General features: G+C 35.6%; 1 long non-coding RNA gene across 1 annotated transcript in view; it reads left to right on the plus strand.

Moving 5' to 3' along the window:
* LOC146437920 (uncharacterized) overlaps positions 1-27,807 on the plus strand; it is a 185,904-nt gene that overhangs the window by 70,605 nt on the left and 87,492 nt on the right. Inside the window, exon 2 of the long non-coding RNA XR_014851993.1 lies at positions 21,773-21,829. This is a non-coding gene — a long non-coding RNA (uncharacterized LOC146437920). The remainder of the gene's footprint in view (positions 1-21,772; positions 21,830-27,807) is intronic.

A 27,807-nucleotide genomic window follows, 5' to 3' on the forward strand; every position in this document is an offset into this window, starting at 1 on the left:
TTAGAAACCAAGGTTTTTAAGTATCTCAAATCTGCTTAACCTGCATCTAAATCTTGATCTCTGAATGATTACTAAATCACTTTGTAATACGTCTTGTCTAAGAAACAGGGGGAAAAGGGTAAAATGCTATGATATACTCTTCACTTTAGTAGTTCTCAGTGCAAGTGAAAAGGTGTTTTAGTTTTATAATTTGGTTTGTTGCAAAAGAAAGGAATAAGTTAAGAGTTAACACTGTGTATTATCAATAGAAGAAAAATAAAATCTTTGCACTTAGTTAACTAAAACAAAAAAGATAAAGTAGGTTTAAAAAAAGATTTGAGATAGTTATCTTTAAAATAATGTTATGTATTTGAATCAGCAGTGTCAGTTTTTCAATGAAGTGATAACATTTGAATAAAAGTGCATACTGAGTTGTAAAAACACCATAGAAATGCTTTCATAAGACCATGCAAAGGCAAATGATTATTTTTAAAAAAACATTTTCTCACTTGAAAAAGATCAAGTCCTTCTAATATGTTTACTTTTGGCCTTTAGCATTTGCACTGTGTTATGACTCAAAGTGGTCTAAAGTAGCTTCTTTTTGAGTGTATTTTTCACAATTACTTTCCATAGCTGGCATTTCTTACAGCAGGAAAATGTAATTAATTAAGCTTTCATTTCTTTGTCTCTACTCAATGCATTTTGAGCAGTAAAATTTACAAAGACTGTGACAATTGCAGCACATCTGCCTGTTCCCAGCCCCATTCCCAGGTATTGGTGCTGATCCCTTCTGAAAATAGAGATGCCCAATATCTATCTAATGGCCTAGATGAAATAAATAACAATAAATAACATTTTGTCAAGCTAAAGAAAATGATTCTTTCCTTTCAGAAATGTTCTTGAGCCTTATAAAGTAGTAGATAAAGTACATTAATGACAAAGTGTAAATGCATCTTTGTGATAGGATATTTGAGGATTTTTAGCGGAACACCTCTAAGAAGAATAAGGCTAGATGTGTATTTTGATGATATATGGCTTACCTAAAGGATTTTCAAAGACCAGTGTATGCTATTTATTAAATTAAAGAACCCAAACTGTACTGAGAACTTTCACATTTTTTAAAAGTGCATATATCAGCTGCCTGCCCGTGTGTACCAGTACTTTAATCTGTATAATGACATTCAGAGTTCTATTAAACTATGTTATGGTTCCATAATTTATGTAGGAATTGAGCCACTGAGATATAACATTTTCTTGCACCTTTGAAATATTAAAATATTACTTTTATAGATTTTGAAATCAAGTAGCCATTCTTTGATGGACTCTGAATGGCTGATAGAATTGACAATATTTGTACTTTTTACTTACATGTCCTAAATGTTATACTCAGTTTTTTCCCTCTTTCTGTTTGATGTATGAAGCTATAGTTTCACGAGTGTGATAGAGACATTCAAAAATTATGCAATAAATAATGCAAATAACAATTTAGTTTCATGCCCCAAAAGACATGGTAAAAGTCAGAAGTAAGTTTTTAGTAAGACAGTTCCTCAATAATATTAATGAATGATACACTCCTGTGTAAGATACCTCATCTTTTTATGTCTTATATAGACATTAGTAAAATTGCATTATATTCTGAATCAAATTGAATTACTATTACATGACAGTCCTTATGCATTTAGATATTTGAAATTGATTTGAAAACTACATGGGAATATAATTATATTTCTAAAGGATCTTTCACTGAAGGATTTCTGTCCCTTAATAAGTACTGCACATCATGAATATTCCAGTTAGCCTATTGTGTCTGATGCCCAGTGGAAATTGACAACAAAACCAAGATATGGAAGGTAACTAGGAACCATCAGTCACCTATGACATGAAGAGAAAAATCTTTTTTGTTATAAAAATAATGAACTATGAGGTGCTTGCTGTTGAGATGAGTAAAAATGATAGCATCTATTGGATTTGTCAACTTCTACTTCTGCTGTGTATGAAGCAAAAATATGAGAATAAAATGTAGAAACATATGGGTCTGAGAAAAAAGAGCTATTTAACTTATGTGCTTTGATGCTTTCTTGCCTTGGCCCTCCTGGCATGTGGTGTGCTTACAGATGGTTCAAAACCAGTACACCAAAAGGCAGGGCAGGGGGAGTAAGGATGCCTCATTTTTTATTGTAATGTAGTCACTTAGAAGCTCATCACATCCTCTCTAAGGTCTGTGCACAGAGTCCTCAGTGGGACTCAATCCATTTCCATTGTCAAAAACTGTTAGTCATCTTGCTTCTCAAGCTCTAGGGAAATGGGGAGTGTTGTGCTAGTGTGTAACCTTTATTTAAGGACTTTGAAGGTTGCAAAAATGGCAGCATCTGAGGGCTGTGTGTTCCTGAGTTGAAGTCTTAGGACTTGAAATACTCGAATACTTGAAATACAGCAGCATTTAGCCTCATTTTACGAGGCATGCTTTGGCCATATAAAGTAATTTTAAATGTGTACCTCTGAAGCTTTCCTGTATAAAAGCATTAAAGTTGTTTTAGTTTACGTAATCTTAGTCCCAATTCCACTACAGTGAAGCAAATTAACTGCTTGGTATGAGGTCAGATTTCACTTGTATTTATTTATCACCCATTTATTTATTTATGGTGTCAATGTTATTTACATTGGTTTTGATGTCACATTCTGTATGTCATTTCAAATATTTACAACCATTTTAGCTCTTTCCCCAAGACATTGCCTTGTTTACTTTTTATGGAAAGTGAGCAAATCTGTTTATTGGAGTGGAGATTGGAGTCTGTGTCCCAGTGTCCAAAGCTGGTGCTCTAACTGCCAGGCTTAATGTGTATCCATCAATTGAACTGAAATAAACTTTGCAGCTCCTCTGCATGGGTCAGGGGGAATGAGTGTGAGACACCCAAAGCTGGCTGTGTAGTTATGAAAAGCAGAAATCTGTGACTCAGAAAGTCCCAACAAAAGCTCAGCATTTCCTCCCCAAAACTATAAAATGGCAGCATGTGGGCCCAATATTGCAATTTGTATGAGCTGAAGTTTATAGACTCTGCCTTAAAAAGTCTCTAATCCCCAAGGTCCACTCAGCCAGCAGATCACCTGGGACTCGTGTAGGTAAGGAGAAGGTGCTTAGCAAAAAACCCAAATCAGCTGTGCCTTGTATGTGAGTGGTCATTAAAATCTGTATTTTGAACACTGCACAACAGTGTTGAGAGGCAAGTTGAGATCAGCTCCTTACCAGAATAATTTATAGCTAAATGACTTGCAGGGAAATACAACATCAGATTCTTCTGTGGCAACCAGTAATGTTCTAAACACAGAATGTTGAGTAAAACGGAAAGGAGGCAGACAGTGAGGGTTGTACGAGTTTATCTCTTGATTTCCTTGGGTTTTGTTAAAACTTTTTAAAGACAAAACCGAACTCATCAAGTAAGATAAAACCTTCCTAGAATCATTGCTCTGGTGCTGACTCTTCCAAACTTGATGTATATGAGCTCAGGAGAGAAGGAATTTCTTGGTTGCTTCTTTTGGAACACAGGAATGCATGTCTGAATACTATATTTGGGTCCAAGAATGATTTGTATGTGATGGGAAAACCCAGCCCACAATTCTGAAACTGGCAAAATTAGTTGAAAATATGTTTTCTAAATGTTATCTGAGAATTATGAGGTACTTGTCATGACTTTGGGAGATGCTTTTAAAATTTTTTTTATCCTTTTCTTTTTCCCTCTGGAAGGAAGCCTGAACCAATGTCTGAAATTCTAATGAAGAATGGATACCCAGTTTGCACCAGCTGCCTTTCTTTTGCTCCTCAGGATCTTTTCAGGCCATCATTTTCTTCCACAGCCTGTGAAGAGAGAGCATAGGTAGTATGAATTCAAACTACAATTACATTGGCAGCATCATACAGGAAGAGATCTAAGTGCTTCTAGCTCTGTTCATTCTAAGTTGTGTGCTTTTATATTAGCAGAGCATCCAGATGGCACATTCACATATATCCTTTTATCCAGTAACTTTAGAGGTTTTTCTGGGACAAAAGCATTTATACTTGCTTGAAGAGAGAAAAATCAGTTCTGCCAAAGCTCAGTAGATCTTCTAGTACAAAGCATTAGGTGCCATTAGTTTGAGTGGGCAGAAGTACTTTGACTTGAAGTAAAAAAGACTGGCCTGCTTGCTGTTGTTATGCACCTTTTGTTGCACCTCTGTAATTAGCACATAAATAGAATTTCAAAGACTGAAAAAGACTAACAAACAATTACAGGATGTACATAGCAGACATTTCTGTATTAGGTTTTGTAGAAGTGTTTGAATATTTCCACGAGATAAGATTGCTGGCTGGCCAAGTGAAATACCTGGTTTAACAAAGTCCTTTCGTTCCACTTCTCCTCAGAGAAGGAATTTTCAGTTCATCTCTCCTGTAAGATGGAGAGAGTTAGTGAAGAAAAAATTATGGTAAGTCAGTTGTAGTTGAGAATGTCTTTCACTCAAGTGATTGTTTTTGTTTCATTGTTAGCTAAGTTTGTTCAGAAAGAAGCATTGTTCAGTCAATTTCTGCTCTTGTATTTTCCTTCACTTTATTTCCTCCAAACAATACAAGATTTGGAATAACAATGGAAAAAAAAAGTAACTTCAAGATAAGGGAATTTCCAAGCTTTTCTTTTGGTATTTCTGTTTTTATTTTTTTTTTTTCTTAGCCTTGAAAAACCTCATATTCCCTATGAGAAACATTCCTAAGCAGGAAAAAAACCCCCACAGATCAAAACCAGATCAAATATTAAAATTATTATTAAAAATATTAAAACCAGTCTTTCAAATATTAAAATTCTTGCTTTTAATAGAGGAAGAAAACATCATGCTTATCCAAAATTCAAAAATTTCAAGTTAGAAGCGAGCTACTTTTTTTTTGTTTTGCTTTTTTCCCTTTAAAGTAAACTAAATACTCCATGTATGATAGAGCTTCTAACTCTGAATGGAAGTCAGAGAAGTGAAGATTTTTTTAATAGCTATGACTTTGAAAATAAGATGGAGAATAAAGCTTAATTCCACTACTAGTTGTATTTTAATAACAATTTCATTCAGTCTAGTCCAGCACAATATTTATAATTGGTTTAAAGACAATTTTCAAGTGACAGGTGAAGAAAAGCAAACTTAGAAGAAAGGATGTAATTTATTAAGTGTCTGATATACAACAGAATATTACTTTTTTTTCTGATTCTTGTTCCCTGCAGAAGTGAAAAACCAATCACAAGTCTAGCAGCTTTTGTGATTAGGCTGTTGTACACCCAGTATGACATCATCCTGATAGACATGTGGTTTGAGCTTCTTTGTGATGATTTTCTCCCATATCTGTAACTTTTCACTTAGTGAAACATGAAAGAGGCAAATGACTAAGGGTTTAAAGACATTGACTTTCCAATATACCAGTAAGATAATGAGAATTTCTTTGCTTTGTATAATAGGCATTTTCATTGAACACAGATGAGATTGTGACTTGAGATCTCATCTGCTTGGAAACAAGTTGGACGTATAAAGAATTATTTATATAGCAAATGAGGGGAGAAGTTGAGAAGGTTGAAAGAGATGAGACTGCATAGTTCACTCTTTTCTCTTAATTTCTTCTGATTTACAACTTTGTGAAATTTAGGAAAGAGACTTCTGAAAGTAGTGTCTCTGAAAATGAGCAAACCAACTCAAAAAGCCTCCCAGAAAACAAACAAGGAAGCAAACAAAAAAAAATGCCTGGGAAATAAAAAACACAGAAAAAATTATGTTTTGAAATGCCCAAAGCTGTGCTTCATTCTTTTACATATCCTATTTCACTATGATGCTAATATTTAAGGAAAAGCTCATGGAGAAGGTTTGATTAGATCTATTATAAACTGAAAGCACATAAATGTGTAGCAGCAAAACTACATTCTTAAAAAGGCAAACTGTCTGGATAAATTTCAAATGTAATATGCTTTGCCAGTTGCTGCGCCCAAATTGCAAAACGTAAAAATTGCACTCCATGAAAAGCAAACTTAGTTTTGCAATATGTGGAATATATGTAATTTACCAGTGCTCTCAAACATTTTTTCAAAATGTGGTATGGATTAATATTTTTAAGTCTCTGCATTGAATTTGTAAATGGTAGCAAAAAAAACCAAATTAGAAATCCCCCTACAATTTTATTTAGGGTAATAATGGTGAAATATCATGCTGGAGTACAGCAAATAATGGGCTTTTTGTTTTGAGTTATGTTGTTGACTGGTGTATTCTGAACTAAGAAATTTTGAGTTCTCATACATGGAGGTTAGCATTTTTAATGTAATTTTAAAGTAGATGGTGAAAATATTTTGTTTATCCATTTACAGAATAATAAGTATATAAATAATGATTTCCTTATTTTTGCCAGCCTGCTGCAGCAGATGTTTGTTTGCAGGGAAATAATATTTCCTAAACCAGAGGTTCTGTGCCTGTTGCTTTGCTAAGGATCTGTGCTTTGGGTTGAAGGCCTTGGTTATATTATGTGGCATCCAACTGGGAATCTGCTGTCCTCCTCTGCTTGGTGCATATTGCACTGCTTTGCAGGAAAGGAGGCTGTGCCTTGTGGAGAGTGAAATTGGGTGGAGCAGTTGGCACACGGGAATTAGGAGTGCCATTAAGAGCCACCCTTAATGTGACCTGCCAGACCAGGCAGGAAATTACCTCTTCTCTAAAATTCTAATCTTGGAATTGATCTAGGAAATGGCCATTTCCCTCTCTAAGAAGCAACTGATAGTTGTAGCTAGTTGTAGCTAGATAGTTGTAGTCGGTGTATGTGTATACCGACCTTGTAAAAGCTGGCAAGTCCATTATGTTTTGCTTCAAGCAGGATAAGCAGCATAAATCTGTTTATTAATTTATTAATTTATCTGCTTATTTGCCAGCTCCTCCCTGATTGTGTGTTTTGTGCAGGCTGACTGAAGGTGCACTCTGTCTCATGCTCCATGTTGTTAAAGACCGATATCAAACACGCTTGGCTCTGTATTTATCCTGAGGAACCCCACTGGTGGCTGTCCTCAGGTCATTCTTTGGGCTGCTGATCACAGCCCTTTGAGCCTGGCAGTTCAGCCAGTTTTCAGTCTTCGATGATCAATGTATTTACAGGTGTGAAAGCACTGTGTACTGTCTTAATGTAAAAAAGGAAGCCTGGCAGTGTACAGGTGTGCCAAGATCATTTGGCAAGAGCCTCACTGGGATCCACTTACTGATATGAACATTGCACTGTGCATGTGAAAATATTGATGGGAAATTCTTTTGCCTTGCAGGTTTGTTGAGGAGTTGTGCAGTTGGTGTGCCCTTTAGGTTTTGCATTCTTTTATTATTTCTCTGATTGATGTCTGTCATTAAGTGCTCAGATGCTGAAATATCTGAACTGTGAGACAACTGTCATCTAGTCAGAGAAGGATTATGTCATTTCAGAGAACATCTGCTCTCAGAAAGGAGATATATATACAGAGAATTATTGTACACACAGGAAATTTCTAACTTATAAATTTAGTAAAAATACATGGTTTCCTTTGTGAGAGTACATTAGGCTGATAACTGTGTTACAGCTCCTGTGACATGCAGGGTGGAGAAAGAGGGATAGCTTTTTTCCCTTGAAGCTGTAAAGAGGTTCTGCAGCTGAAGAGTCTAGATTAAACTTATTTAATGTGTTTGTTTCTTCCCTTTTTTGTCAGGCAAAATTGTTGTCTTCAAGATCATAGCAGTGGTTACCGTGGAAGCTGTGATGTAAGGAGCAAGGAATTATGCCTTTGTGTAGAGTAAGAGTCAATACAATTTTAAAGGAGGGCAGGGTCATCTTGTAAAATAAATACAGCTCCCAAACAAGAGTGAAATTAACTGGTTAAATGCTATGGAATCAGCAGAGAAAGGATGTTTACTTCCTAACTATATGTAAGATTTACAGCTTTTTAAAACATCTGACTTAGGAAACTGAGGATGATCCTGATGCCAGTCTTTCCCAGCATGCCTGTGCTGGCTGTGCCAGGAGAAAGAGCATTGGGCCACTGTGGCTTGTCCAGACATCCTTTGAAGATTCCTCTTTACAAATGGGATGTGTGTGTTCCTCTTCCTGCCCCTATACACAGGTGTGTTTCAGGAAGCTTGTGAGTTGCTGCTTCTTGCTGGATGATTAGCATGAAGAATCAATGTGTCTCCCCTTAAAACCTTGCCAGCAAGAGCACTAAAATCTGGCATTGTTTTTAATAGACACTGCATGTATAGTAGGAAGCTCTTGCTGCCTCCCAGTATTACAAGGTCATTCTGACACCAGGTAGAAGCATGTCAGAATGATCAAGCTTGTTTTCCTGCTTTCTTTAGTTCAACAGTGTATATCAAGACATAAACTATCTATTACTAGTGTATATGTGCAGATCTTGCTGTTATCTCATTCTGGGTCCCAGGTTAGGTGCTTTATTAGGCATAAGGGCAAAAGAGACACACTTACTGGTCAGGTCTATGGCTCTTTGTCTCATCTGTCAAACCTTATTGTCTTACAGGCCACTGCAAAATATATTTTCTGTCATGGGCTTGTCCTTCACCATGGTTGAAGATGTAGTTCTGTTCTGTTCCTAGGAATTTCCTTTTGCCTGTAATTAATTACTTTGAACTCAGTCTCAAGGGAGAAATGTACCAAATTGCCTCATCTCAGGGTTGAAGTCTGCCTCACCACACTTCTAAAATAAAATGAGACCAGAGAGCTGCCTTTAAAAAGCATTTGGCTTTTCTCCATTATTCAGTCATATCACTCGCCTGAGATCCTCCCTTTAATGGAAGTCAGTAGCTCTCTAGGGTCATCCTTGGAAATGGTCCTCCATGCTTTTCCTTCCATACTGCCAGTTAATATTTGAAAAATGTTTTGACAAGCTTGAATGAACCAAATGTTTGTTTTATAAGACTTGCAGCCTGGAAATAGATGGTAAGAACCAAAGATTGGTCTAGAGTGTTAGTTTTCATCTCGCCTTTCCTGGTATCACAAAAGAAGAACTTGAAACTGCTCTTATGCTTTAATGGGAGCTCCTCTTCTGTCAGTTTATTAGTTAGGCCAAGTTTAGTTTAGTCTGGGATCATGAGCATTTTATATTTGTCTGCTTCTCTTGGAAGATCTTCCTTTTTATGCTTGTTCCAGGGATTGTTTAGGGAAATGGGATTGTGTGCTTAGCAGATTTCATCATGAGAAGTGGTATCAAGTAAGCCTAGTGAATTTTCCGTCATAGCTTTGTAAATGATTTTATAGGAATGATTTGAAAATCATTGCATTAATAATCTATTATGAGAAGTATTTTATCTTTTGTTCTGTATGTGTCTTGTACAGCTCAGGATTTGAGGCAGATACAGAGTGGAGCAGACAAAAAAGTACTGCACCATAAGAAAGTCTCTCTTTGTTACATAGAAAAAAAGATTGAATCTTCAGCAAAATATGTTTGAGGCAGTCCTAGAATAAATTACTTTGGGTAAAAGAATTTATCTTTAAAATTAATTGAACATATCACACGGAGGTGGTTTTGTCCACTTTTTTTCCAATGACTACAAGCAGCAGCTTTGATATAAAAGTCAGTATTCTGTGAAAACTAATTATTTTTTCTTGTTGCTGGTTGGATTGCAATAGTGTTCACCCAGAAACATTGAAAAGTTTTTAAAACAGTTCAGTTCTTCTATTATTACATTGTGTGCATCCAGAAGGTTTTACTAGGATTTTCGGTGAGCTAATCAGAATTGGCCTTTTGTTAGGGAAAATTCCTTTTGTACTCAAATGTAGTCTTATTTTAAATCACATTGGTTTCCTTTTTCTCGTATTCTGTATTTACAGTACTGGAAAGAAAAAAACCACCCAATAAATAGGGATGTTTTTAACCCCAACCAGTGACTAAGTACCACACAGCTGCTCTCTCACTCCCCTGGAAAAAATTGGAAAGGGTAAAAGTGGATAAAGTCATGGGTTGAAATATAGATAGTTTGATAGATGAAGCAAAGCCACATGCACAAGCAAACAAAGCAAGGAATTAATTCCCCACTTTTCATGGGCAGGCAGGTGTTCACCCATTCCCAGGAAAGCAGGGCTCCATCATGTGTGACACTTACTTGGGAAGACAAATGCTATTTCTCTGAATATGCTCTCTTCTTTCTTCTTCCTCCCTCTTTATATGCTGACCTTGTCATTCTATGGTACAGAATATCCCTTGCAGCCTTAGGATATTTCTGTATACAGCAACTGTGATGTTCCCTATAGCTACAAACCCACTTGTAACGGCTGTTGATTTGATATTTTTGTAGGGTCCATGCTAAGAGAGAGAAACTAATGTGAAACTAAGCAGTATTCAAATATAAAAAAAACTTATTTACTCTTTAAAAAGTGGTTTTCAGTGCAAATTTTAAGGGAGAATGAATCATACAAAAAGAAGCCAGAAAGATTGCATTATTGCATGATTCAGATTGAGATATTTTTGACATGGAATGAAACTCTGGAAAAATCTGTGCTGCCAGTTGCAAAAAAAGAGAGGTTGGGGTATTGACAGAAAAGCTTTGCATCTGTAACTTGAGCTTACTCTAAAATGCTGCACTAAAATTGCTAGAAATAACACCTTTCTGATAAAATATTTCTTCTTTTAGCACAGCTTAAGGGCTTTGGTTAAGTTTTTACGTGTTCTGTGTCAACGTGCTCCCTCTACTTCACGTGTTTTGTTCAACTTCAACACAAGAAAAAAGTGTTACTCTCAAAACACATTGCTGCTGTGAGCAAGAATATTGGCAGCCAGGTAGACAAAGGCTCCTGGTTCCTTGCTGTAGTACAGGATACAAATTCACTTCTTTCTGGAGTCAAGATCAACAATGCAGAGAGGTTTTATGAATTCCTAGGTACAGAAATAACTTCTGTTGTAGTCCTTATTAGACATCAAATAAGTCAACCATGAAACGTGAAGCTATAGGAAACAGAGTATCATTAGTTTTGTTGTTTATGGAACAATTTGTCTTTACAATATATTGAAATAATTTGTCCATGGAGTACTAAAATATGAAATTGAAGAATATAAATTAGGGGAAGTGAAAACGGAAGAGAAGGAAAATTAGTCAAAATCATGTGCAAATGGAACATATATGTAAGAATTATGCTTACTTTCAAAAAGTTTTATTTGTTTTTGAATTATTAGTTGTTTCTATCTTTCAGTATAAAAATACTGTAATGAAAATGAATCTCAGGTTACGGGCCTGTTCTCCAAGAGCAGGAAGTCCATAAATATTGCATTTTAAGTTTGGTGTATTTAAGCAGTCTCAACATTTCCTTTTGATAGATAACTATGATCTGCTCCCATTTCCAGTAGCATCGCATCTAATGAATATGCTCAGCACTCACTGTTGCACTGCAATGTGGAAATACTTGGAAAGCACAAAATTTTGAGGTGAATCTGCTAATCATCCCTAGTTTCTTCACTTTGGCTCAGAGTGCTGGAATATTTTGCATGCTTTCTGAAAGAAACCCTGAACTGCAAATATTCTCCAGCTAGCAATGAATTATCTGTTCACAGTCTTGGGTTAGAGCAAGTTATATAATTGTGCTAAGTCTCAGAAAGAAGGCCCTTGTTTGTGGCAGTTCAGCCATTTCTTTTCCTGTTAGAAAGGTCTCTGAAACATTTCTGTGTTCTTAAGGAAGCATCAAGGTGGGTCTATAATTTTTCCTGTCATGGGACAGTTGTATAAGAAAAGTTTTATAGAGCTTTTTATTCTGAGGCTGAAAAAACAGCAGAAAATATTTTGTTCTTTCATCATTCAATAAATGATAGATAGAAAAAGGATGCTTTGACATTTTTACCAGCAGTGGATTGAAAATAGAGAGAGAAATAAGTGAACAGTGTTTAGTGCATCTTGAAAGAGTGTTATAGGTTTTCTCCGTGAACATGTGGACAGGATCCATGTCTTACTGCTATTTACAGAAACAGTGGCTTTTTTGTCATATCTGTAGGAGTCTGCTCAGTTAAAGTTGTATGAACTCAACGCAGATACATGACTTTGGAGGTTCCTTGGGTTGAGGGTACTATAGGAAGTCATGACCTTCCTGTGTGGGGCTCTAGGCTGATACAGAGAGACTTGGCTGCATAGAGGAGGTGTTGGTGGCTGGTTTGAAGTAACTGAGGGTGTAGGATAAGTTGGTCAAGGATAGGATGGATGTGGGCTTAGGAAAGGCAGTGGATTACTGTGAAGTTACCTGAAGAGAAATGGGGCTGTTGAATCTTGGGGGTCTGTGTCAGGCAACTGTTGTCTGTAAGCTGTGAGAGGAGAGGGATGAGAAAGAGACAGGGAATTGTCAGTACAGCTGAAGGAGGACCTAGCTCTCAGGCTCAGCTCACCAGCTGTGCTGCATGGGTCAAGCTAAGTTTTCTCTGCTGAATCCCAGGCCACATCTGCATTTTAATGGATAGGATCTACATATGAAATTCTGCTGCTGCAGAAAACTGCAGTGAAGGAAGAAGGGCTTATAAACTCAGCTGTGTCTCCTAGCTGTTGACTGGGAAGATAAGGCTACTGAATTACCAATAACTGAAGAGTACAGAAGTATTCCTGTACCATTAACACTAGGTCAGATTGTTGACAGTGGCTCAGAAGGCAGATTTGCATGTAAAACATGACAGAACTGCCACTGCAGATGCTCTTGCTCATTGGAAATCCTTCAGTCAAATATTGACTCAGTCCTTTTCTATTTACTTGAAAAAGTGTAATTAGAACACAGCATGGACTGATACAGCTGTAGTGTACCCTGTTCTTTGTTTGTACATTGTTTAAACCTCAGTTAAGTAGCACATTAAGAATGAAAAGGAAAATAAACCTTTATATTTGGCAACATACTTTACCAGATGAATGAAAATGAGCAATTTACCTGTTTCTTTCAGAAGAGGAAGCTTTTATCTACCTCTCCTAAATGTCTAGATTTTTGGAGCCTGTGGAGTTAAGTAAACAAAATATAGTTAAGAAGTGTAATGCTAATCTTGTAAGAACAGGCTTATGGAATTGTCCCCAAAGTAATATAAAAGTGATCAGTTGATGATAAAACATTTTGAAATAATGAGGCTTTTGAGTGTAGTAATCTAATCAGCAATTCTAAGAGTCTCTGGCTGTTAGAGCAAAGTGCCAGCAACGTATTGTAAAATGCACCATTCCAACAGGACAAATAAAGCTGGTGATACATAACAAGATTATTGTAGTCTATTGTCTAATATTTATGAAGGTAATTCAGCGCTTACTTAAGCTCTTCGAAGTGCATTAGAACTTCTAAAATAGCTGCAATGTCAACAATCTGCTTAAAAATCTTGAATTTTCCTAATATTATGGAAATGGCAAGGCAGTGTTATTTACTTAGTACATGTACTGAGCACATTTTAGGCTGTAAAAGGATTGTGTTTTGTCTCCATGGTATTACAGAAATCACCACAATTTTCAGATCATAAGCTGGTGTATTGAGTCTTAAAAGCTGCTGTCAACTGCTTTCACTTAGTATCAGCTTGAAGGACCTAAAAATGGGGCTGACTGCTCCCTTTGTGTGAAACTAAGCAGTGCTGAGAAAAGGTTACTCTTGACCACTGGTGCTGGCAGAAATGTAAGGGAGCAGATCTTCTCCCACAGAGCTCCAAAGGTGTCAGCTTCCATCTTCTTCCTTTTGCATCATATCATTCTGAGAAGAGTTTTAAGGTTTTTCTGAGGCATGTAGGAGAAAATATGCAAAGAAGGAGTAAAGGCCTTCTACAAATAATATCATAGAAAAATTCAAGTTGGAGGGAGCCTCCTATTCCCATGCCTGACTCCAAGCAGAGAGCAAAAAGACAGTTGCACAGTCCTTTTCCTGGTGCAGATGAACATACAGTTAACCTTCATTGCTGTAAGGGTACACTTGATAAAAAGTGCTTTATTTTCCAACCACCTTGCCAAATCCCCTGCTAGGGTAGGAGTCCCTGATTTTAGTAATTTACGCAGATGCTGTGATTCTGACTCTAAGAAAGATGTCATTGTAGAGAGGAGTGAAGTGTTTAGGAAATAAGAATGGGAGGGCTCCAATTAGGCAGAGAGGTGTTAAGAAATGCACAAGGGTTTGTGGGTATAATTGGGGGAAATTCTCTAAGGGGAAACAAAATCAAAACTGTGAGGATTTTATTAAAGTGAGTGGAATAACACCACAGGGATAATTTTTGCAATGAAATACTGTGTTTTTAGTAAGCTTTACCGTAATATCCCATTCTTCAGAGAGCAGTAGCTGTTAAGGTGTCTATTAAAATACAATATCACTTTAAAATTAGATTATGGTATAACATCTAAACCATACGCTATTTATTTGTGTAAGTGAAAAAAATACAGATAAAGTCAAATATGATGACCAGGTGAATGCATATTACAGAGGCATTTTAGACACAATCAGATGAATATTTTAAACAAATCATTAGCCATATATAGATATATGGATACTTTTTATTTGAAGGTTGTATTGTGCAAATATTCTGTATCCCATGAGTTTTTATTTTATGTAAAGCATGTTGCTGCTTCCTGGTTTTCAGCTTAGTGAGATAGTTTTAGAGCCATTAACATGGTACTGACGTTGTATAGCGACCACATGTGTTCACTTTTTTGTTTTTAAAATGAATGTACTGTGCCATGTCATGTAGATTTTCAACATGCATTATGTGTATCTCTGTAGCATATTTCTTTGGAAGTATTCTACAGAAATAACAGGGATGGGAAATCTGAATTTAACTGCTGGAAGTTCTACATTTTATGTCTGGCACAAGGTGATCTAATCCTATTTAAGTCTGTGATAAGAGAAATAAAAAGAATAGCATCATAAATGCCAATATTTTTCATACAAGAAAAAAGTTAACACACTCTCAGCAAAATATTTTGGTCTGGCTTGCTTTTGCCCCTTTTTACATAAGGCACTAACAATTTCCTCAGCATGGTTATTACGTGCTTATGTTGTTTTTCTCTCTTTTTTTCTTATCTTCCTTTTCTTTGTTTATATATGAGTCTTTTCCCCCCCCTCTCCTTTTACATGCTCTGCAGCAACCTTATGCTGAATAATTATGCCTTGCTGTTCTTCTTTTAGGCTGGTCTTGAGTTTATCATCCCTAAAAGTCAAATGCCACCACTGTTTTCTGGGAAAATGTACTCTGAGAGTACTTGAAAGACAAAGAAATGGAAAAGAGCAATATATCAAAAGATAGCTGCTGCTTCCACTAATTCAGGGTAGTTCTTTTGTGCCTAGAGTGGTTTTTTTTTTTTTTTTTGAGGCTGTTGCTTAGCGTTACTGCTCCTGCTGTCTTTGCCACTGCAGCCACCAACAAGCAAAGCTCTAGTTGCTTTTGCTGTTTCTGTGTTGGAATGCTCCAAAATGTCATGGGAGACATTCTCAAATTGTCTGAACAGCTTTAAGACTGGTATTGATCTGTACCTGTACTGAGATCTAGATATTTATTTTAGCCATATTAGTTTTAAGGAGGTATTTTTGTTTTATGTTCATAATTTTCTGCAGAGAGGTATTACTAAGCAAAGTAAATTGCAAAATTTGAACTGACAGATACTACTGGTTTGTACAGCTCTGCTGTGGCCCCTGCCAAAGTACTCTTCCAATCTGCTGCCTGTAGTAATGATAACTAAGCACATTTGTTGGCAATGAATTCCCTCCATGTTCCCCAGCGGAATATAATTCATGGCTTTAAGGATGTTGGTCTGGTTAAAGTGAAAGACTAATTTCAGGTTTTGAGTATATAATACAATAATGGGAATGGATATTACATACATTGAGTTTCTAAAATCTGAGTGAGAGTTATTCTGAGTACCACTAAAAAGAAGGCTGGGCCATTGCTTATGAAAAATCTCATTGATGAGGGAGTGCTAATTATTCATTCTTGAGAAATTTCAGTCAGCACCTATGATATTTGCAAGAAGTCCATGTGGGATGCAAAGATTGTTTTCCAGTAATAAAGGTAGTAATTACTTGTGAAAACAGAATTTTGAAATGTAGTCAAACAGCAAAGACCCAAATAAGGAACAAAAGTTGTATTCATATAATGTATAATGTGAGATTCATTTTTCTATCAAATCAGTTAGCTCTTTCCATATTTCTGAATTTCTTTCAAAAGTAATTCTTATCAAAAATAATTCATATGAAAGGAAATTAAAACCCTGACATTTGTTTGAAATATAGGAACAGAAGTGCAGCAGTGCTTGAGAGGTATTCTTGTTTAGGTTTTTTTTAATATTGGTGGATAATAATGATCATAACAGTTGTCATTAAGTGTATTAAAAAGACACCATAAAGCCTAAAGATTAGATTTCATCTATAACAGCTTTTATGCTATACTAAAGTTGTAAATGTCTTTTTCCTTAAGGCTTTGAACATGTCAGTTAAACAATTTATTTTTTAAATTAAAAGGAGCAGAGGAGGGGATAATTAAGGAGTCTGGGAAAGGAAATGAAGACCCTACATTTCACCGAACCCAAGCCAAATAATAGATATTAAAGAATGGGTTTGGGAGGCTCAACTAATTTGATTTAACCAAATTAAAATGATCCGTGGGATAGTTTCCAAAACTGTTGAAGAGACTTTAAAAACCAGAATCAGAATGGGACAGATCATAGAATACCAGCATGGTGTGAATGTGTAGTACCTGTTTTTCCAATGAGGATCTTCAGATTGTTGCTACTTATCAGTAAATCTAATTTTAATACCTTCTCAAATATTCCTAAAGTAATAGGGCAGTCATTCTTCAGAACATAAAAATGTTTGCTAATGCATTAATAATGAGGGTTAAACAAGAGGAAATTGTTCCAAGTTACTGTGCCTGACATTAAAATGCTGACATTTACCTGCAATTAGTGTTGCTGCAGTACTTATGGCTCTCCTCATATTCAGCAGCAGGGTCTGAGCAGCAGTGTTAGTTTCTTGTATATGGCAAAGATCAATATTTGGTGCTCTACTTTGTGTTTTCACTTCATTTTTAAAATGTGAGAACTGGAAAAGATTTCCCTGGTTTATCCTGACCTTAGTAAGATGTTAAAATAGTTCTACTGATATTCCCAGAGAGGCACTGCAGAAATATATATAAAATGTGCATGATACAAATTAGAAATACAAATTGCTAAAATAGACAAATAGTATTGCTGGTTTTTTTTTTTTTTTTCTGAATCTGAAAGATTTGGATTACTTTTGGAATTATCTGCTAAAATTTACAGCTCAGGTTTTCCCCTGTTTTTCTTTTCCTCAGATATTTTTCTTTCAATATTTTCTACTCCAAAAGTGCTTTCATTTTCCTTCTGGCAGGATGGGGATGAAAACAGTTCAAAGGTTGCCTCTTGTAGTTTTCAGCTGCTGAGAATTCAATTTAAACTGTTCAGTATTAGCTGTTAGCACAAAGTTCTTCACCCTGAAATATCTGGCCAGTGTTATTCTTTTCATAATAGTTACGGCAAACTAAAAAATGCTCTGATTTTGGCATTTGTATTTCCATAGGATGTTCCTTAGGTTTATTCTGATATCAGAAATTTTTAGGAAGTTTGATGACTGGCTACTCTTCCACCGACTTCAAAGTTTTCCGAACACCTTGGCTGCATTAAGAAATTTTAAATATCATTCCACTTTTTGGCTGAAGAGCTTGTGCTTCATACCAAATATTTTAAGCACGTCTCAATATATATGGTTAATTCTGTACAAGTGATATCTGGAAGCTTAAACAATAAATCCAGTGCTGGTCAACTGTCGGTTATTGATGTTTTATAAATGTGTTACAAAGATACAAAAACTAAGGGGGAAGAAATTGGAAGTCACAAGTGTTGTACAAATCCTTATGCCATTTTCTCATGTGCATTACCTTTCTCCTCATGGCTCCATTTATTGTGTATGTAGTGGGAAAGCCAACAGACCTTTGTTACAATATTTCTTATCAAGGTTTTTCCAAAGAAAGCATCTAAAACAATCGAGAGGGGAAAAAAGTAAGACTTTCTGAATTTTCATCAAAAATTTTCAAAGTCAAACTGTGCTACTGGGGTTGCAGGTAATGATCCTGCCCTTACCTCCTTCTCTGATCCACAGCCAGAGACACATCCAATGCTTTTCCTACATTTTCCGAGGATTGGTTAGCATACTGAAGGTTAGCTATTTAATTGCACTGTGTCTTATTTGTGATACAATTTTAACATAAGGCTGCCATTTTATTTTTTTACTCAAATTAAAAGTAATGGAGCAAAACAGATATGAAAAGACATTATCCAGCTCCAGTGGCTTAAAAAATTAGTTTTTCTCCAACATATTACAAAGCAATTGTGAAATATAGGTATGCAGGTATTAGTAATGGATGTATGCATGTCCTTAATCTTAATTTGTTTTTCTATTTCAGCACATTCTTTATGAAAGGAGAAAATTCTATATGTGCATCATTAACAGCTTGCCAATCAGTGTCCTTACAGGGCTTTGCAGTTAAGCTAAGCAGAATTTGTTCATGCTAAAAGACCACAGAAATCTTGTCTTGATGCAGTGATTATTGGTTGTTTTCTCAAGTTTACGTCTCACAACTACTTACTCTACCATTTCCAAACACTGGCACCTGTATTAGAGCTGTCCTATTAAGTGAATGGTCTTAACTTCTATTTTTTTCTCTAATATTGGGCATTCAAACCAAATTTTTAAATTGCTGTGGAAGAGAACTGAGAACAGCTTATTCATTTGGAGCATAAACTTCACAAGTATTACTTATCCATTTTTAAAAATGCAGTGCTGCAGTTCTAACTGCCACCCAAAACCTTTCTAATTTCAGTGAGTTCTGAGAATATTCAACCCTCGATGAGTTTTTGTCTTGGTGGACAATGGCAACTCCAGTTGCATAACAATAAGAGTCTATTCTGCAAATGGAGCTATTTGACAAACTCCTGAATGGGAATGAATGGTTTTGAATAAATGACCCAGAATTTTTGAACATGTCATCTTGATTGATAGACCATGCAACCTAAAAGTATGAATACTGGGAGGACAGGCTAAGGAATCAGATGGAATACACAAGTAAAGTGATTAGGATAATCATTAACATCTTTCTGTTAGTAAGTTATCATTATGTATAATTACCATTATTTTATAATGAAAACTGTATTTTTTTTTAGTAATTTTTTCCCTCTCCGTCTTAACAAGGATTTCCATTGTTAGAAGGTATTTTGTGACTGTTGGTACTGCAGGGATTAAATTTTTATTCTAATTCCTCCCAATTTGCATTCAAAAGCTGGTAGATGTTGGAAGTGTAATAAACATTACTGAAAGTTAGTCTATTGTGAACTGTTTTTAAAGGTATTAGAAAGCTTTTCCTTTAGTAACCTTAAATTTGCAAGATATGTCACTATGTTAAGATATTTATCATGATAAATAATTTTCTCTGTGCAACATCATCAACACTGATGGTCAGCAGATTTGAAATTATAACTGATGCACTTTTTTCATAAAACGCTATTCACCTTTGATGAAAGCAAATGTTAATAATCAGCTCAAGGAAATAAAACCTGATAAAACTGGTACAAAAGAATCTAATTTTTTCTGTTCTCATAACTATTGAACTGGTGTGAGATCAGATCTCAAAATCACATTGCATCAGCTTGTTCACAGGAAGGCAAACTAATTTCTAAATGGGATGTTTGAAGGTTTACACTGATAAAGGACAACATAAACTCTCAATATTCTGTGTTATGATTGCTTGCTGTATTTTGTATTGTTTCAGAATAAAAGCTTCTAGAAATATTTAGATGCATTTTATGCAAAATGAAGCTTCTAATCAGATGAAATAATGTCAGACAAGGTAATAGCAACATGTAATGCCCCACCCTTGCTTTTTTTCCCCAAAATTCAGGAGCAAATAGGTACAAAATAATAAAATACATGTAAAATTAGTGTCACATGTACCATGGAATAACCTTTTATTAGTTTGCATTGTTAGATACTTCCAGCTGTAAATATCCCAAAGAGACATAACAAATAGGAGGCGTAAAACATATTATGTAAGCAGCATTATTTTTACTTCCTGGGAACTCCATGTAAATGGTGACCTACAGTTGCTTCTGATGTCATTCTAAGTGGATACAGGATTATAAAATGATACTTAATGGGCCTTTAGAATTTGATCCAGATTTCTAATAGGTAGCATCTGTTATCTGGTGAATGAAGTAAATGGTTGTCATTGACAAGTGAACTTTGGAGTGGATCCTCAGGTTGTAACTTTTGTGAGCTTTCTTCTTTCTCTTCTTCCTTTGTTGTAGGGAGATACTGCGAACACCTTAAAGGAAATTACACATTTATTTTTGATTATTCCTATACTTCTATTATTACTTAACTGTATAGAGTCTGCGAAATGAGAGAAACCAGTTCAGCGAGATGTCCTGAAGTGCACATGACAGCTTCCCTAGCTGGACACCTGCATTCTTCCTCTTTCTTAGTTATTTTAAAATACCATCTGAATATGAAACTTTCTAACTACTTATGCAAACCAGAAATTGTTTTCTGGGTTATGGTTCCTCCTTTTGGGGAAGTTTAACTTCTAGGAGAGCAGGCATATGTTGATGCTAAGATGAGTGACAAAGCTGAATATGGAAAAGCTCTGGTCATGAGTATTATGACTGGATATACTTCTTAAAGGCAGAAAAGTAGCTGTTTGAATTCAACCACAGATATGTTTTCACAGAGCTTTAAGGGATTTCAGAGGAAATTAATCTGTTGTTTACAGCACTGTATAGTTGGTGTCCTCTGGCTTGGGAGGTAACCTTTGTTAGTTCATCCTGGTACTCATTAATAAATGTATTTGTTTATTTTCTTATTTCCTTGTACTGTTTGAGCTATGATGAAACTTCATGAATGTTTCATAATGAAGTAAATCTGTCCTGAGTGTCTTGGTCTACTTTATTCTGGCTGCAAGGGTCTGAGATTTTGATTATTCAGATCAGAAAGCTGCCTAGGGAGGGTTTCCACTTCCTTCCACTTCGCACCATTGGCTTAATGCTCCTTGAAAACCAGTGGATTATAGTATTTCATTCTAAAACATGTCCCAGTGTTGTTAAGACATTTCCAGTGTAACACAGAAGCTGAAAAATACTTCTGTGTTCTGCCTCTTATGCATACACTTTGTTTCTTCTTCTTTCCGATATTACTTCACCACAGTAGACTACTTCCCACATTTTCCATTCTGAGTCTACCCAATAGTTTCCTCAGATTAATAGGGGTCCTTCAAATTTCTTTAGATCATCGTCTACTTGAGTAGCTGTGTTTGTATATGATGAAAACATCTTTTTCTATACTCTTCTGAGAAATTCTGGTATATTATTGCAAATTATGTTTTATAGGTTTTTATGTTTCTGCTGAATTAAAATTTAATTTACCTTCATTTTAATGTATAGTGGAACCAGTTTTCTTCTGCCAAGTAAAGAATTAGTATTCCTTGTAAAACTTTCATCTGGTTATTAATGTACTTGTGTTAACTCTGTGCTAAAATATTTTTCTGTGTAACTTTGAAAGAATCATTGGTTCCATATGTTCTTTTGAAAAACTGTTTTGCTTACACTCTTAGTGATAGAACGATGTGACTTCGATATGATCTTCACTGGACTCATTACCTCCTTGTGTCTTGACAGTGCCTGCAATTTGTTTCCATCTCTTTTAGGATACATTCAGGCTGATGAAAAGGCCTAATTCTATGTTCTGAAGTTCATGGGAAAATGAAAGCATGAATGGTGATAATTCTTTAATTCTTTCTCATTTTAGACTCAGGAAAAGACCATCTGCAGTAGATGAGTAGCTGCATTTCAAATGGAAATTTAGGTAAGTATGGGTGTTGTAAATGTTAAGATTGGAAATGTTTTGTCCTGATGCTTCTAGTGATGCCCTGTCATCTGCAGTAATTCCTGTAAGTAGTGCAATTGGAGCTATTCATGGTGAAATTTGTTCCAAATTATGATTATAGCTGGAAGCTTGTGACCCTGCATAATCTTTTTTTGTAATTGTATTTCCAGGTCCTTGGTTTTAATCATCTGTTATTCAATATCTGAATGTACATTTGAAGCTATACTGCATTCAGTTACTCAAAAGCAAATTCTTTACTTTTTTAATCCCTTAAGGAGGCCTTATTACTGAATTTATGTGAGACAATAATTCTCTTATGTCTGCATTTGTGGCGGACAAATCCCTGTATTTCTCCATCATATGTTATTTGTGAGCGCAGGATTGCTCTGTGGGGATCTCTGCAGCACATTTGATGTTTTTACAGAAGCTCTCAATGCCAACATTTCATTTTTCTCCAAGCTTCTGGGACTTGGAGGTTTCCAAATCTTTGTTACATGGGTTATCAAATACTCCTGTGTTGAAATCCATTTCCATTGATAAGTGGGTAGACTGGCGGCTTGGAACTCTGTAAATGTTTACATTGTGGTTTTTCTGACTTAGGTGCAGAAGAAAGTGTGGATCCATGCTAAATTTTCATCACTGAAATAATGTAAGGATGGACTTACCTGACATTATCAGGTTCTTTCTTGAAAGGTTTGCACATGAGGTTAGCAAAGGATCATTTCAGATTGGTTTGAGCTAACCTCATATTTGTGCCCTGTTGGGCTGTGCATTCCCATTGACCGGCATAAAGAGAAGACAAATCCACATCTCTTCCCAGCTGTAGCATCTATCATTAATTCCCTTTTATTTTTGCTTTTATTTGGCTCCTAAGTCACTGTACAAGTCATCTGAAGCTATCAGCAGTAAGTCAGGAGGCACTCCTGTATCCTTGCTGGTCTTCATGTCCACATTAGCATTATCTTTTAAAACAAATGGTAACTCCCTAGTATGCTTCTTTATGTGTGTGTATATAAAAAATCCCACACAATTTTAACATTGTCCTTCCATGTGTCTCTGAGAAACACAATGGTACATTTTTGACACTGAGTCTCTATTTAGGTGAAGGTGTACATAATTGAGATCTAGTGTGGACCACCAAGATCTGGTGGTGTGTGTTTGTGAGGTTTTGTTTGTGTTTTTGTGGATTTATTTGTGTGGTTTATTGTTGGTGTGAGCAGAGCAGGTTGCTGTAGTGTTTTCCACTGGCAGCATGATGCCCAGGGCACACGTGTGTAATATGGAGTTTGTTTGCAGAGGCGTTCTGAGTTGCACTTATCTAGATTCTAGTGCTACTTGTCTTTCTAACACTCCAAAAATAGAATCTGTTAGAGCTCTTAAAGTGGAGAATTATTTCTGAATTATTTGAGCCACAATATTTGGCTCATGGAGTATGTTTAAAGCTTATAAATAAGACTGTTTTACTATTTTCAGAAATAGCTTTCCTCATTTTGTCTTCTCCATTTTCCATTTCTCAGTTTGACCAGTTACTTGTTGGGGGCTTCCAGTGGGGACTAATAGTCGTTTGTGTGTTTGTTTTTTAAGAAAGGAATCACAAAGGAGGGTTTTATTACATAATTTGTTTTGTAAAAACCCTTGAATTTTCTTAAGTGATGAGCAAGGTTTTCAACACAATGTAGTTTAAAAACAAATGGAGATTCTGGAAAGCTGTATTCAGTGGGCCTCAGTAGTTATCCTCTTGCATAGAGCTGCACATGAATTTCACTGGGCTGCCCTGCCTTGCAACCTTTAGCTAAGGAGCAAATTTTGGAGGTACTTTTGAGTACAGTAATGAAGTTTCAGGTAATCTTTAATGGGATTCTCTAAACAATTAGGGAAATGAGTTTTTGGGAGAAGAGAATTGTTAATCTTTCATTGCATCATATGTTATTCAAGAAGTGTGTATTAGTTGCTGTTGACCATTATTCTGGAATCTTTCATGATAAGATGAATATTTTCTCTTTAAAGACACCAGGCAAACTAAAAACCTGGGCTTATGTCACAGCAGGCAGAATATTTGTCAAGGGTTTATATGTATTTCAAGTTAATCTAAATAATTTTTGATGACTCAAAAATTGTATTCACTACAAGGAGAGAAAATGACACTATATAAAATGTTAACATCACAGTAGAGTATGAGGAGAGATTATAGTTGTACAGTAAATAATTTTATTTCTTTGTAAATGAAATTCACAGTACACTATCTCTTTCTGAACTGTGTTTTCCACTCAAGTTATTTTGTAAGGATTAAATTAGATTCATTCCAGGGTACATGCTTTCCGAGGTTGTAACAGTTGCTGGTTGTTTGAAATATACCATGAATTTCTTAACACTGAAAGAAAAAGTTCGAAAGACAGTTTTCCACCTCATTGCTTCTTTTCATAGAAGTACTCATACTTCAAGTGCAGGATTTTATTGAATACAAATTGAAGTGAACCTATGTCAGAATGGAAATAGCAAAATCATAGAGCGGTGCTGTGCTTTGCTCTTTGCAAGGAGGGACAAATGTTGTTACCACTGTGATTACTGAGAGCTCAGCCAGAAGGCTTGTGAGATTTGAGTAATAGCTGTCTTTAAAGTAATATGGATGTACAGGGCTTCTTCTACAAAAATCTGTTCCAGTGTATGAGTTTTACTTGTGTCTGAAGTAGCAGACTCAATTGTGACAATCTGTCTGACCTTTCACAGGAAAAATGGGAAGCTTTGGGAAGGTGCAAATCCCCATCTCTCTATTCCTAGAGATGACCAAATGAACATATTTACTTTGTGTCATCACTAAGAGAAGTGAAAATAAATATAAATACTCTTGTAGGCCATCTAAGGATACTGATGTGGTCGGTCACTGTTTCCTTCCCTTATATAACATACTTCAGAGAGTAATAGGACCTTTTAAACTGAATTTCCATTCAGTCTTTTCATTCAGGAGCTATCTCCCATTCTAAACAGCGTAGAATGCCAATATTGTGCTAACTGGTTGGTTGAAGGCACAGGACTCAAGATGTCTGCAGGAAATTTTCCCAGCATTTTGAAGCCATCTGGTCCTGTCTAGAATGGAAGGAATATCAGAATGAATCATCAGTCATTCCTATCTGAAAATACAGAGCAGAGCTCAGGAAAGTGTTTGAAAAGATACTCAAACTGACTGTAAAACACTTTACTCTTCGTTCCTAAAAGTAATGTGCACTATTAAAATAAAAAAAACCCACCAAAAACCCGTTTACAGTGCTTTTATTAAGCTACCTAAACAGTATTTTGGAAGAAAAGACAAAAGATCCATGCTGTGAATACTTTTGCAATCATAATTTTGTTCAAAATCAAAGGTTGTGCAAATGTATGTGCATATTTTTAGTTTGAAATGTAACTTCCAATAGGAAAAGATTAGAGCAAAAGTTTTTGCTTCTCAGAACCTTTTTTTTTTTGTCAGAAATAAGTCCTATCTTTTGCAGATCCCACAGAAACTTGCACTTTAGACTGGAATTTCTTGAGTGCATGTATCTTAAATGTAATGTTTACTTCATTTTACTTTTCCATGTGATTTATTCCTGGAATTAATATACTATTATTAATATAATAGTATATTAATTCTATACAGAATTAATATACTATCTGATATGCTTTTTAAATTTTGAGGTCTATCCTTCTTGAGTGTGAGGCAATTCTTCACCCCTCAGAATAGTTTCCTAAAGATTGATGTGGTCATTTAATTCTCTTCAGGTTCAGCTAAAGGTTACCTAGATTTTTGGAAAGGGGAGTTGAAGTGGCTGGATGATCACAGGCTTTCTTCATCTTTGATTCTCTGTGGGTTTTAATGCTCCTCTGAAGATTGACTTTCATCGGGCAAATAATTTCTGGCAAACTTATTATATAACTTTTCCTTTTCCTACAATGTATAAAAGTGTAAGAAGCAGAAGTAGTATTACCTGGGTTTTAGCAGAGTTTTTTTTTGTTTCTTTTTAAAAGAGATTTCATGTTGTTTGGTGTGCAAACCTAACATCTCCCAGGTCCTACTATAGAATCTGGGGAGAGCACTGAACCTTTAAACTCCAGTGTGTACACTATTTTTTTTAATAGCATTTGTCACCTGGTTTGAGGGGTGTGTTGGTAGTGTTGGGACAATTGAGCTTTCTTCCTCATCTTTTCCTCTTTTCCTTTGCCCTCTTTGCCTGTAAATATATATAAAAAAATTAGAAGTAAAAATTCCCAATTGTAGAAAATGCCTGGTTGTATAATGTTGAACATCAGTTACTTTCAAATAAGTGATCTGTGAGGTCTACAATGTTTTTCTTGATCTGTTTTTCTTGCATGTATCTGTTGCCCTAAATTAGATACACATGGATGCAATTGCCCTTGAGAATGTCTTTGGAACATTCTGGTTTCAGAATTGACCTCTTTTTTCCTCTTATAGAAAACAATGTTTAAGTTGGCTTAGAAGGTTCCCACCAAAGTGAACTGATCTCATTCTTCTAGGTGATCACTGATTCTTCTGGGAGATATAGCTTATCATATATAGTGATCTGTGTAAAACCTTGTCGAAAACTACGTGCAACTGCGGCTTCAGCTTTTCTGGCTGCTCTGGCTACAGAAGGGCTGGAAACCATACAGCAACTTCAGTTCCAGATCAGACCATTCCTTCAAATTCCTTTGCCATTGCAGCCCAGCATTGATGACTTCTTTTCACAGCACAGAAGACTTCCTTGGTCTCCTTTTGCATTCAGTCGTGGCTGTAAATAATGCTTTCTCTTGTAATTTTTCTGGAGATCTCAGTCGTCTTAATGGTCTAGACTATCACTTAACAAATTTTGTAGTTCCTTTGACTCTAATTTTAATCCACAGGAGTTGCTGGAGAGTGATAAATTCCAGCTGCTGTAAAATAAAAGACACTTTAAAGTCCATGATGAGATCAGAACTCTTTTGGAATTCTGAGTCTATATGAGAAACTTTGAATGTTTTTTCCTAACTATTATTGCATGTTTCCAAAGGTCAATTTTATCAACCTTTGCTATGCATCCAGATTCTGTATTTGTAATTGGAATTTCTTGTATTAGTATTTAGTAAGATAAATCACAAAATCTATTACATCAGAATAAAACATCAGTATTTATCCTATGTAGTTATTCAGATGTTTACAATATTGAATAACTCTCCTAACACCAATCCCATGACAATCCAATGTTACTTTATAATAGTGCAGAACATTAGTTTTAGTTTCTTGCATGAATTTAGCATTTAAATGCAAAGCATTCTTAATCCCATGGTCATTTATTTTTCCTAATTCTATATAATTAAGCAGAAATATGTGATGATTATTCACTTTAAACAATGATACACATTTTTTTATTCCAGTGGAAAGAAGGGTTTTGTTTTTCCTTAGAGAAAAGTTTCTTACACATTGATGTAACTTTGTAATGCTCATCTCTTTCTTCTTTGAAAAACATCTTTTAATCTAACATCAGCAAAAAACTCAGAGCAGCCTCTGAGCTGTTGAAAAGCATGACTGTATGTTTACAAGAGCACAATTTGCAGAAACCTTTTTCTTTATCAAGAGAACAAAAGGAAAAATGAATTAGGAAGATACATTCTCCAAAACTGCAAATGTTATGCATGGAAGACTTCGATGCATTTTCCTTTTTGTTGGTTAGTGATGCTATTTACAACGATAAGAACAGAAAGAATCAGAAAGGTTATTTGTGCTTCTTTACTGGTGTACTCATAGCTGATTGCATGAAATGACAGAATAAAGAGAGCAATTTCCTGCCCCTTAAGGAGCTCTTATTGTTTTTTAACATGATTAATGACAGATACACTATCAGCTAAGCAAATAAAGATTCTTTCAGAAGGGTGTAGAAGCAAACAAAACTATGAGCATGTAAGAAAGATAATTCCATATTTAATTTGGAAAAAAGTTACATCAGTGAACA

This window comes from Lichenostomus cassidix, chromosome 4 (assembly GCF_008360975.1).
Source record: "Lichenostomus cassidix isolate B80296 chromosome 4, HeHo_3.0, whole genome shotgun sequence".
NCBI lineage: Eukaryota > Metazoa > Chordata > Aves > Passeriformes > Meliphagidae > Lichenostomus > Lichenostomus cassidix.